The sequence below is a fragment of the Melozone crissalis genome, unplaced genomic scaffold (genome assembly GCF_028551555.1).
Source record: "Melozone crissalis strain CALT ecotype California unplaced genomic scaffold, PUWL_Pcris_2 ptg000012l_1, whole genome shotgun sequence".
In the NCBI taxonomy this organism is placed as follows: domain Eukaryota; kingdom Metazoa; phylum Chordata; class Aves; order Passeriformes; family Passerellidae; genus Melozone; species Melozone crissalis.
In genome coordinates, this window is record NW_026535790.1 from 15,136,516 (window position 1) to 15,149,519 (window position 13,004).

Here is a 13,004-nt window from a genome sequence, read left to right on the forward strand (position 1 = left end):
CTTGGTTTTCCATGTTACCCCATATTTCCCTATGTTACTCCATATTTTCATTTTTTCCCAAATTTCCCCCTATTTTCCCACGTTTTCCCCAATTTTCCCCCTATTTCCCCCCTTTCCCCCTATTTTCCCACATTTTTACCATGCTTCCCCATGTTTTCATATGCTTCCCACATTTCCCTGTGTTCTCACATGTTTTTCCCTGTATTTTCCTTTTTTCTCCCATATTTCTGCTTGTTTTTCCATGTTACCCCATATTTCCCTGTGTTACTCCATGTTTTAATTTTTACCCACATTTCCACACATTTTCCCACATTTTTACCACGCTTCCCCATATTCCCCTGTGTTCTCATATGTTTTCCCTGTATTTTCCTTTTTCCCCCCATGTTTCTGCTTGTTTTTCCGTGTTACCCCACGTTTCTCTGTGTTACTCCATGTTTTCCCTGTATTTTCCTTTTTTCCCCCTATTTCCGCTTGTTTTACCATGTTACCCCATGTTTCCCTGTGTCACTCCATGTTTTCATTTTTCCCCACATTTTCCCCACATTTCCACACGTTTTCCCATCTTTTTACCACGCTTCCCCATGTTTTCACATGCTTCCCACATATTTTCCCTGTATTTTTCTTTTTTCTTCCCATGTTTCTGCTTGGTTTTCCATGTCACCCCACATTTCTCCATGTTACTCCATGTTTTCCCACATTCCCATACATTTTCCCACATTTCCACACATTTCCCACATTTTTACCATGCTTCCCCATGTTTTCACACACTTCCCACATTTCCCTGTGTTCTCACACATTTTCCCTGTATTTTCCTTTTTTCCCCCACATTTCTGCTTGGTTTTCCATGTTACCCCATATTTCCCCATGTTTTCACTTTTTCCCCCATTTTCCCCTATTTTCCCCCATTTTGCCCCATTATTTTCCCACATGTCCCCCTATCTTCCCACATTTTCCCCTATTTCTCCACCTTTCCGCACACTTCCCCCTATTTTTCCATATTTTTACCACGCTTCCCCATGTTTTCACACACTTCCCACACTTCCCTGTGTTCTCACACGTTTCCCATGATTTCCCACATCATTTCTCCAAACTTCACCACATTTTCCCATCCATTTTTCTCCTTGCCCGTGTTCTCTCCTCCTCTCCCCATTCCCGGGGCTGCTTTTGGGTAGGGTCCCACTCCTGCAGCAGGGCAGGGTCCCAGGCTGGTGTCTTAATTAGCCTATTAATGTAATTAACTCTGCTTAATTAATCCCCGGGTTCTCCAAGAGCTGGGGATGGGGATCCATGGCCTGGGATGGGCAGGGGGGAGCAGAGCTGGGCTGGGGTCGGTGAAGGTCCTGCAGGGCCACAGTGGCACCAGTGGGGACTTGTGGGGTGACAAAGCTGCAGGGGGACATGGGGACAGGGCTGGGGGTTGACAAACCTGTGGAGTGACATGGGGACATGGATGGCGGGGTTAACAAAGCTGCAGGGGGACAAAACCGCAGGGTGACAAAGATGCAGGGTGACACGGGGACAGGATGGCAGGGTGGCAGGGCTGCAGGGGGACACGGTGACAGTGACACAGGGCTGCAGGGGGACGCGGTGACGCGGCTGCCTGGCTGCTGGGCCAGGGCTTTGTGCCCTCTCGTGGCTGGTGCCGCCGGTCCCGCAGTGCTCTCAGAGGGCTGGGACAGCCCCAGACCCCTCCCAGCCCCAGCCCCGAGCTCCAGGGCCGGGCGGGAGCGATGGCACCGAGGGACGGCAGCTGTCACTGATGCTTTGGTTTAGTTCTTATTTCCCGTTTCCTAAAAATTTCCTGCACTGCATTGGTACATAACTCTGAACTCCACAGAAAGCGTCAGCAGCTCTCCTCACAGCTCAGGCACACAGAACAATCCTTGTCCAGCCCCAGAACCAAGGACACCGCTGCAGCTCCAGCCCCAAAAAGTGCAAACAGTGAAATAAAGAGGAAAAAACAAGGATGGAACTTCATAACCTAAAGCAGGAATTGGACAATTATCCCCAATATGGAAATGAAGCAGAACTTATAAAAATGTGAGACCTCATGCATTTTGTGACCATTTTGGTCCATCTTGGGTGTAGCCACAACCAGGCCCTTGCACTGCCCAAGGTGTATTCATTAAGGCCTTTTAATAAATCCCTGCTTTATCCTTTAGCTCTGCCCAGGCTCTGCTCTGGCCCAGCCTCCCAAGCCATCCCTATCAGAGCAGCTCCATCAGCACAACCCCATCCAAACGCTGCCCCTGGCCAGCCCCGGCTGCCTTTCCCTGAGCCTCTGCAAACAGGAGCTGCTCCAGCTCCCTGTTTGCCTTGGGAGGGCCAATGTTGCTCTTGGAAAATGCCAATTTGTCAGAATGGGAGCGTTTGGCAGGAGCAGATCCGTCCTGACACACGCTCCTGTCCCAGCGCAGCCAGGGAGACTCCGGGAGGGGGGAGCGGGGCACTCCCCCTCCTCACCCTCCTCATCCTCGGCATGGGGGCTGCCAGGGCTGGTGCCACGGGGCCTCCTGGCACCGCCAGCTCCCCACAGAGCAGTCAGAGCCTTCCTTTCTCACCTCCAAAATTGGGGAAAAAGGCTGAGAACACCAGTCTGCGGTCAGGGCTGGCGCCGAGGGCTTGGGATGGGCCCAAGGTCACCCCAGCCCCTGTCTGGGGGGCCCTGCAGGAGGGTCCCTGCATGCAGCCCAGGCCCCACCAGCCAGGCAGCTCGGGCCATGGAGGGTGAGCAGCTCACGTGCAGGTTTTCAGCAGAATCAGGGCATTTGGGGTGAAATAAATGAGTTCTGCAGCGTCCTCCCCGTGTTTGGTGTCCCAGGGGTGGCAGTGCCAGGCCTCACCACCCTCAATGGTCCCCACTGAAGCACAGCCAGGGCTGGCTCTCCCTCCCTGGGTCCTGGCAGGGGTGAGCAGCCCTTGGGCAGCCCCAGGGCTGGGCTGGCGAGGAGGGAGCTCGCTGGGAGGGAGGCCATGGGGAGGGAGATGCTGCATGGAGGAGAGTGAGCAAACCCTGGGGAGAGCAATGGGATCAGCTCTTCCCATAAAAAACTGGTCCTGCAGTGGGATCAGCTCTTCATGCAAACCCTGTCCTGCAGTGGGATCAAACCCTGCTCAGAGCAGTGGGATCAGCTCTTCCCACAAAAAAAAACTGGTCCTGCAGTGGGATCAGCTTTTCACACAAATCCTGGTTCTTCAGTGGGATCAGCTCCCACCACAATCCCTGCTCAGAGCAGTGGGATCAGCTCTTGATCCAAACCCTGGTGAGAGCAATGGGATCAGCTCTTCCCATAAAAAAAAAAAAAAACTGCTCCTGCAGTGGGATCAGCTCTTCATACAAACCCCGTCCTGCAGTGGGGTCAGCTCTTCTTTCCCCAAATCCTGCTCAGAGCAATGGGATCAGCTCTTCATACTAAAAACCTGGTCCTGCAGTGGGACCAGCTCTTCCTACAAATCCTGCTCAGAGCAGTGGGATCAGCTCTTCATCCAAACCCTGCTCCTGCAGTGGGATCAGCTCATCCCCCAAACCCTGTCCTGCAGTGGGATCAGCTCTTCATCCAAACCCTGTCCTGCAGTGGGATCAGCTCTTCTTTCCCCAAACCCTGCTCAGAGCAGTGGGATCCCCAAACCCTGTCCTTCACCAGGATCAGCTCATCCCCCGGACCCTGTCCTGCAGCAGGGGACTGTCCTGCCTGATCCAGGACAATGACAAGTGCCACCAGGGCCAAACCCAGCAGCACCAGCACAGCTCCACCCTCTCCCCCACCCCACACCCAGCAGGGTGGGACCCCTGCCACCCACAGGTGCCCCAGCACGGTCCCCTCCTCCAGCCCACCCCAGGCCGGGGCTGCTCGGGCATTTCTGGGATTTCCCCAATTTGTTATTACAGAAAACGAAAGAAAAGGGCTGGTGGGATCAGCGGGGATGAGAAGTGCTTTAGGAACACGTTCAGCAGGTCCCCTCCACACTCTGCCCGGCTGCTAAAGGCTCGCAGGGCTCTGAAAGGCTCGCACAGCTTGATGGGGAGCGGCTGCTCCAAACAGCCGCAATTAGCGCAGCCAATTAGCGCCGCCGGCACAATCCAATTAGCGCCGCTGTTTCCCTGATTGCAGCCGCTGTTGGACAAATACGGCAAAACTGCTCGGGTTCAGAGAGGGATGGATGGATGGATGGATGGATGGATGGATGGATGGATGGATGGACGCATGGACGCACGGATGGACGGATGGATAAGGGATGGATGGATGGATGGATGGATGGATGGATGGATGGATGGATGGATGATGGATGGATGGATGGATGGATGGACGGATGGATGGACGGATGGATAAGGGATGGATGGATGGATGGATGGATGGATGGATGGATGGATGGACGGATGGATAAGGGATGGATGGATGGATGGATGGATGGATGGATGGACGGATGGGTGGATGGGTGGGTGGGTGGATGGATGGATGGATGGATGGGTGGATGGATGGGTGGATGGGTGGATGGGTGGATGGGTGGGTGTCCCCAAAGCCACACAGCCCTGCCCGGTCACTCCTCACTGTCCCCACCATGGGATCATCCACACAGGGATGTGCCCAGCAGCTCTGGCAGTGCCACCCCCCTGCTGTTGTCCCATCCAGGGTCTCGGCAAAAGCTTTTCCCCAAGATCTGAGGTTTATCTGCTGGATTTTGGGGGGAAACCATCATCAGTGTCACGGTGCAGGGGGATTTGTCCCAGTTCTGCATTGAGGAAAGGCAGGATGGAGAGGGAGGGCAGAGCTCCCCAGAGCTGATCACAGAATCAGGATGGGAGCGAGGAGGAGTGGATCACATCACATCACTGGGATCACATCTCCTCACTGGGATCATGAGCTCAGCACACAGAGCTGATCCCCTCCACACCCCCTCCCCATCACCTGCGGTAAATGGGGCACCAAAACCTCATCAGCAGGGGTTAAAACCAAGGCACAGAGCCCAGCCTGGCTGCGAGGGGCTGAGCTGGGCTGTGGGGCTGAGCCCCAGCTCCAGCAGCAGCTCCAAGCGCTGCCTCCACAGCCCTGGCACGCAGCCACGGCTGGGGTGGAGCCCAGCCCTGTTATTAAAATGTGTGACAGCAGCTCAAGATGGAAAGTGAAGCTGTACATTCTCCATCTGAAACTCCGGGAGGAATTTCAAGCAGGGGAATGCAATTTCCAGCCTGGAGCCGAGCCAGCAGCGCCAGGGCGAGATTTTTGCTTAATATGGTTCTGCAAAACTCCAGCACAGAGAATTGCCCGTGGGTACAGGGATCGTGGGGAGCTGCAGACAGCCCCGTGCTGGGAGGGGGAGCACAAAAACCCCAATTCCAGCTGTCCCTGTCCCCACCAGGAGCTTTGGCCACCTCAGCTCGCGGGGATTTGGGAACAGAGCCTGCATGGACAGGACAAACCCATTTCCATGGTTTGGGAAGGCAGCAGCATCCCAGGAGCCTGGACAAACCCATTTCTATGGTTTGGGAAGGCAGAACCATCCCAGGAACCTGGACAAACCCATTCCCTGGTTTGGGAAGGCAGTACCATCCCAGGAAGGGAAATTTTGGCTGGGGGACCTCCAGCAGCCCAAAAAGGATGTGGGTGCAGCAGCTGTGTGTCCCTGTCCCCGTGGGGTTTGGGGATTTGGGGGCTGCAGGAGCACGGGCACCCCGTGGCTGCAGAGCCAGGGCTGGCTCCCACCCAGCTGCAGCCACAAAAGGAGCCTCCCCCCAATTCCTGCTTTTGATTTAAATCATCCCAAAAAGGGGATAAGGCAGCCAAAACCCACTGGTTTGGTTTGGTTTTTTTTTTTTTTTTTTTTAAGCTTCAATTTAAAAAATACCATAGACGAAATGTGCAATTTTTATAGGGGCAGAGGCACAGAGCTCAGGGCAAACCCCATCCCTGGGGCTCTGACACTGCCCTGTCCCCTCCTCAATTCCCACCTGGCACAAACTGGGAGCGCTCATTCCCTCAGTTCTGCCCTCCTGGGTGGGGACACAGCAGTGACACGAATTTCACACCACCCTGGGAGTGAAAAAGTTACAGGGATGGGAGGAGGCACAAAATTTACATGTTTTTGGTGTTTAATTTGCTGTAACCCAAGCACTGGGCACACAGGTCTGAGGAACCAGAGGGATTTGTCTCTCCTGGCTGGATGTGGAGCAGCCAAGGGCATTTCCAGTGGGTAAAGTCCCCTTGGGAGCAGCCAGGGGATGGCACAGAGCAGGATCAGGGTCTGCAGTAGGTGAGGGATGCAGCCAAAGGGAGCCTGGAACTGTCCAGCTGCAGGCACAGCTGGATTGGGAATTCCAGAGTGGCCCCAATGCCCCGGGGGGATGTTGGATGAAGGTTCAGCCCCTGAGGAGCCACTGGAGCCACCTCTGGGCCATCATCAGCCCCTGTGCCATCCCCACAGAGCCCATCCAGGGCTGTCCTGAGCTCCTCACCTGCCCAGGCACCATCGGAGCCTTTAATGCCATTTGTGCTCGGCGCTGATCTCATTTGGAGTTAATTACACACAAACAGACATTTCTTAATGAGCCTGGAGGGCTCCCAAGGAGCAGCCCTGCAGTGGGGAGGGAGTGCAGGAATTGCTCCTGTGCTGCTGTTCCCAGCAATAGTGGGATTTGGGGTGGGGGAATGGGGTCCTGAGCAATAATCAGATTTGGGGTGGGGGAATGGGGTCCTGAACAATGATGGCATTTGGGGTGTGGGAATGGGGTCCTGAACAATAATTGGATTTGGGGGAATGGGGTCCTGAGCAATAATCAGATTTGGGGTGGGGGCATGGGGTCCTGAGCAGTAATGATGGCATTTGGGGTGGGGGAATGGGGTCCTGAGCAATAGTGGGATTTGGGGTGGGGGAATGGGGTCCTGAGCAGCAATAATGGGATTTGGGGTGAGGAATGGGGTCCTGAACAATGATGGGATTTGGGGTGGGGGAATGGGGTCCTGAGCAGTAATGGCATCCAAGCAAATAATTTACAAGTTTCCTCCCTTTTTTTTTTTTCCCTATTTTTTCCAGAGGAAAAAAAAAAAAACAACACCTCAACCCATTTAGGAGCAGGGGGTGTTTTCCTTGTTTGCCATTAAAAAATCCTGCTGCCAGGTGCAGATGGCCACGTTTAGGAGTCTGTGCAGGTCTGGCATGCCCCCCATGCTAATTCCATGCACAGGTTGGGGGGAGCTTTCCTCTGGCTCAGGTTCAGGCAAACACCCAGTGGCCAAAGGGAGGGAAAGGTGTGGGATGGAGCATTGGAACACCTGGAGCAGAGCCAAGCACGGGGAAACACAAAGTGACGTTTGGAGGAGAGCAACTCAGAGGGATGGAGGGGGAAAAGGGGATTCAGAAGGGAATCAGAAGCAGAAGGAGGCTCCCAGTGTCCGTCTTTCAGGTGCTGGTGGGGTTGGGAAACAGGAAAAAATACAGGGTCAAAGAGGGACACAAAGCCCAGCCCTGGATCAAAGCCTGGCCAGCTGCACCCCAGCCAAACCTCCTCTGTGGGCAGCACAGATCCCAGGGTTTGATGAGTTAAAACCCGAATTTCAGCAGTAGCAGCAGAATCAGGCTCTCATCTAGGCCAGAATGCTGAATTTTCACCCTCCCATTCAGGGACAGCCCCACTCCCGGAGCTCCCATCCCTGGCAGTGTCCAGGACAGGGCTTGGAGCAGCCTGGGACAGGGGAAGGTGGCCCTGGATGGGATTTAACCCGACCCAACCAGACCAGGACCCTGTGACCCCCATTTCCCATGCGCTGGATGCAGCCTGAGCTGCCAAACCAGGGCTGGGGGGCAGCAGGTCCTGCTGGGGCCAGACTCACATTCTGGGTGAAAAACCCCCTGTTTTCAGCAAAACCCCGCTGTCCCCGGGCAGCAGGTCCTGCTGGGGCCAGACTCACATTCTGGGTGAAAAACCCCCTGTTTTCAGCAAAACCCCGCTGTCCCCGGGCAGCAGGTCCTGCTGGGGCCAGACTCACATTCTGGGTGAAAAACCCCCTGTTTTCAGCAAAACCCCGCTGTCCCCGGGCAGCAGGTCCTGCTGGGGCCAGACTCACATTCTGGGTGAAAAACCCCCTGTTTTGAGCGAAGCCCGGCTCTCAGGGGGCGGCAGGAGCAGAACGGAGCTCGGCAGAGCCGCGCCCGGCCCCGCTCGTCTCTCACCATCTGCGGGGCACCCGCGGCAGCGATCGCAGGGCAGGGCTGGGAGCGGCTCCAGGGCCGGGAGGGCGTGGGGCGCGCTCGGCTCCACAGCCCGGGGTGCAATTCCTCGTGTTCCAGCAATCCGGGAATTTCCACACAGCCCCGGCACCGGGACCTGCCTGGGATCTGCCCGGGATCAATTCCTCCGGTTCCAGCAATCTGGGACTGCCCACACAACATCGGGATCTGCCCCGGGTCAATTCGTCCTGTTCCAGCAACCCGGGATTGCTCACACGCCTCTGGCACCGGGATCTGCCCGGGATCAATTCCTCGGGTTCCAGCAATCTGGGACTGCCCACACAACATCGGGATCTGCCCCGGGTCAATTCCTCCTGCTCAAACGATCCAGAACCCAGGAGTGCCCATACACCACCGGGATCTGCTCTGGATCAATTCCTCCTGTTCCAGCAATCCAGGATTGCTCACACACCACCGGAATCTGCTCCGGGATGTGCCCCGGGTCAGTTCCTCCTGCTCCAGCAACCCGGGGTTGCTCACACACCTCTGGCATCGGGATCTTTGACTCTCATGGCTGTCAGAGCATCCTCTGCCTCCCCAGAGCATCCCTGTCTCTTGTGTCTGCCCCATCTTTGACTCCCATGGCTGTCAGAGCATCCTCAGCCTCCCAGAGCATCCCTGTCCCTCATGTCACCCCTATCTCTGGCTCTCGTGGCTGTCAGAGCATCCTCTGCCTCTCCAGAGCACTCCTGTCATTTGTGTCACTCCCATCTTTGGCTCTCGTGGCTGTCAGAGCATCCTCTGCCTCCCAGAGCACCCAGGGCTGCCCGGAGGGGTCTCAGGGGGCTCCTCAGAGCCAGGAGTGTCCCCACCCTGGGCAGCCCCGAGCTCAGAGCAGGACCAGCCCCCCCCCCAGGAACGCCCCGCGGTCATTGCCAACCTCAGACCTCGGCGTTATTAACACACACGTGCGGCTCCGGCCTCCCCGGGAGGGACAACATCTGGGGCAGAACATCTGGGGGACATTCATCACGGCCACCGCGGCCGCCCCCGGCCGGGGATGGGTCACATCTGAGCGCTTGATGTGGAGTCATTAGCATCACAGACTTCCAGCCCAATTACCCCACAGATGAAATCAAGACCCGCCGGCCGCATTGTGGCCGCATTGTTCACATCTGGAGCCTCAAACAGCCCCGGCCCCGGCGCTGCCTTCATCTGGAGCTGCTTTCCCCAGCCTGGCACACGGGAATGCACCAAACCGGCCTCGGAAGGAGCCCTGGCCCCAGCTCTGCCCCTCGGAGAGGAGGAGATGCCCAATAATCCCTGTGGGAACCCAGCACATCCCTCTGGCTGTCCTGGCAGCCCAGACCCTGCCAGGGGGCTCAGGGACCCTGGCACAGAGCCCAAGGTGCCCCTGTGGGTTTGATTATCACCCGTGGAGCAGATTACCAACCTTGTATGAAGATCTGCCGGCCACAACAGTTTAAGTAGAATAATAGTGACGTTATCAAGAGGTGGAAAAGTAGATTTTGGGGTTTTTGGTATGGGGGTTCAGGAAGCAAGATGGAGGGAACTGGGCGTGTCCAGCCTTTCTCCTTCTTCTTCTCGGCCTCCATCTCGTGCTGTGATGTTGGCACTTAGAGATTGGTTTAGAGTAGAAGCTCAGTGTCTAACACAGGTGATAGGTGTTGGGAAGTTATGGTAAATAATGTACACGTAGATTTTAGTATAAAGACATAGCATTGCAGAGCGCCTGGAACTGTCCTGCTGAGCTGACCTCGGCTGGACAGGAGAAAACTTTTATAGATAAGGAACAATAAACAACCTTGAGACCAGAAATGAAGAGCCCTGACTCTTTCTTCAAGCGCCGGGCTGCGAAAAGAGACTTTGGAACTTTTCTCGGGGTCACTGTGACCAGCCAGAGATCCCGACAATTTCCCACCCCACAAACCCCACGGGAGGTTCCCTCTCCCGGGCACCCCAAGCTCAGGCGGGTGCCACCCCAAACCTGTTTGCAGCTCCAGTTTTGCAATTTCCCCCGATTTCCCCCGACTGATCCCGCACAAAGGAGCGATTATGCCTCGTCTCTTACCCATTGACACATCGCGTTCGCTTCAGGAGGGGAATAAAAGGAATTGCATCAGAAATATTTGAGGTGCTGAAGTCAGCACGCAGGTGTTGGGTGACTCTGCCAGCGCCAGCCCGAGCAGAAAACCCCTAATCCCGGTGATCAGGGCGATAAACACGGGCTGGGGATGGGGCTCCGTTGGTTGGATGAGGAAAATTACATTTTCCTCACGTGTGCCTGGCTTTGCTCCGCTGGAGGAGCGGCTCCAGGGCGGGATGGGAACCGGGGATCCCCAGAGGAGCCCCCCGAGACCACCGGGGCGAGCTGGGGATGGCCCTGGGTGCTGCAGGAGCGTCATCCCCTGGGCAAAGCTGTGCTCACGGTGTTTGTCTGGCATGAAAGATGCCCATCCATCCATCCATCTGTCCGTCCGTCCATCCGTCCATCCCTCGCACAGCCCAGCAGGGACCAGGCAGTGCCCCGGAGGCAGGCGCTGAGCAGCAGGAGGAATTTGCGTTTCGTTTCTTCCCCCCCCCCCCCCCTCCTCTAACCCATCTGTCCTTAATTTCTTTGGGGGTTTCGCTCCGAATTCCTCGGATTCTGCAGCAAATGCTTTGCAGTGCTCGGCTCTGCCCGGCTCGGAGCGGCGGGAAGGGAAAAAAGGGAAAACCCCAGCCCTGCACAGGCACCAGCAGAACCCGTGTCCAGGGGTTATTTGTCGTTCTATGGGGTTTCTTTTTGGTTGGTTATTTGCCGGTTCATCCTCTCCCCGTTCTGTGCCAGCCCTCCGTGCCCATCAGGGGACAGTAATTTGGTGGCAGGCGACACCAGACCCTGCTCCAGCCCTCCGGGAGGGAGATGTGGCCTTGCCGTCTTCTGGGCGGTGTTTCCATCTCCTCATATCAACAATCCCCTCGTTTTACCCCAATTTTGCCCTAAATTTGCCATTCCGAGGTGGCGGCTCCGGAGCAGGGGCAGCGCAGCCGGCCCGCGGTGCCCCGCAGTCTCTGCTAATTAGCCGCTAATTTTACAGACTCATTTATGGTTTGCGGTCACTGGGGCTGCCCCGGGGAGCACGACCCCGGAGCCAGGGGAGTCATTGCACCAGTGAAATCGAGATTTTTGGAGTTCGCTTGAATCAGCAATGTGAATTAAGCATGTAAAGTTTAGCTTGTGTTGAATTTTAACCTTTTCACTTAAGAAACCTCTGCCGTGGCAGGCGTAGGAAAATGCGAATTTCTGAAGGTTCTTACATAAAGAACAATAGCAGAGAAGACCGAGGGGTGCAAAGAGCGCAGATAAGGGACTCTGGTGCTGGGAACAGCCTGGCCAGGGCTGAGCTCAGGTGTTCACGGCTCCCTTTGGATGCTCCAAAATATCCCCCCTGTTCCCCATCGCCCTGCACAACCCTGGGTGAAAACAACCCTGACCCAACAGTGACACACTCAGGGGTTCAATTTCAGCCAAATTTGGGGATTTAAACGCTGCCTTGGATCGCCAGGAAAGCACCCCGACAGACAGCAGGAGCTGTGGGGTCAGCACCCCACACCTGGACAGACGGACGGACAGACGGACGGACAGAGAGGGGCAGCACCTCCTGCCCGGCTCACAGCCCTGCCCGAGCCTCGGTGCTCACCCAGCAGTGTGGATTAATCCGAGATTAAGTGATCTGGAGCCCGGCTTTGGGCGGGATGCTGCAGGATTGCGTTCAAAGCTGGGAAGTTGATTTCCAGCAGAGCTGGCAGCGACAGCCCCGGCCATAAAACCCCGAGACGTCAGAGGGGAACAAAGATAGACTGTGATGCAGAAAAGATGCTCGAATTTAAAATAATCTGGGAGGGAATGAGCACAGCCCTGCAGACACATGGCCCCAGCGTCACTCCCAAGTGCAGCTTTTCCTCTTTAAATAAACTCCACCACTTATTCCCTCCTGGTGGTTTTAAAGTCTTTATTTTCCACCCAATAATGACGCAGTTTAAAATCCCTGCACCCTCCCAGGTGCTCTGGGAAGCTCCCACCCCATCCCAAGCATCACTTGGAGGTGAGCTGTGAGCACCAGAGCAAACGTGGGCCCTGCAGAGATTCCTGGCCGGATTCCCTCAGCTCCTCCTGCTCGTGAAATGAGAGGATCAAGCCACAGCAGCCCCTGGATGTGAATTCAAACGGGCTCTATTCGCTGCTCAGGCTAATTGAATTAGGTGAACTCCGGGCTGGAGGATAAGCAGAGCCTGCCCTCACAGCCCCTGGGTTTATTCTCATTTACTGTTCTGGAAAACTCCGGGGGGGTTTCCATCAGAGCAGTTGCGTCCTGGGCTCTTTCCACCTGCCCTGGGTGGGAATTCTGTGGGGTTTTTGGGAATGTTACTCTCCATTAAATGGTTTTTATTCCTATAAAATTTTGGGAATGTTACTCTCTATTAAATGCTTTTCATCCCTATAAAATTTTGGGAATGTTACTCTCTATTAAACGGCTTTTATTCTATAAAATGGTTTTTATTTTATTTTTATTATTTTATTTTATTCTGGTGGGAATTCCGTGGGGGTTTTTTTGGGAATGGTGCTGTGGAAGGGGTGATGGATCCCGTGCAAAGGCTCCCTCTGGAGTTGGGGGGCAGAGCCCCATGGCAGTGCCAGGCTGGGGTGGCAGCACCCAAGGTGACACCAGTGTCACAGGGGGTGGCACCGGGTGTCAGAGCTCAGTGCATCCTTGTGGGTGTCCAGAGTTACCAAGGACCCCGTTGTGGGTCTCAGAGACCCTGGCACACAGCCCAGA

General features: G+C 55.6%; 1 protein-coding gene across 1 annotated transcript in view; it reads right to left on the reverse strand.

Annotated features, from left to right (window-relative positions):
* Nucleotides 1-13,004, reverse strand: part of ZNF598 (zinc finger protein 598, E3 ubiquitin ligase) — a 181,614-nt gene that overhangs the window by 64,547 nt on the left and 104,063 nt on the right. The window lies entirely within an intron of this gene.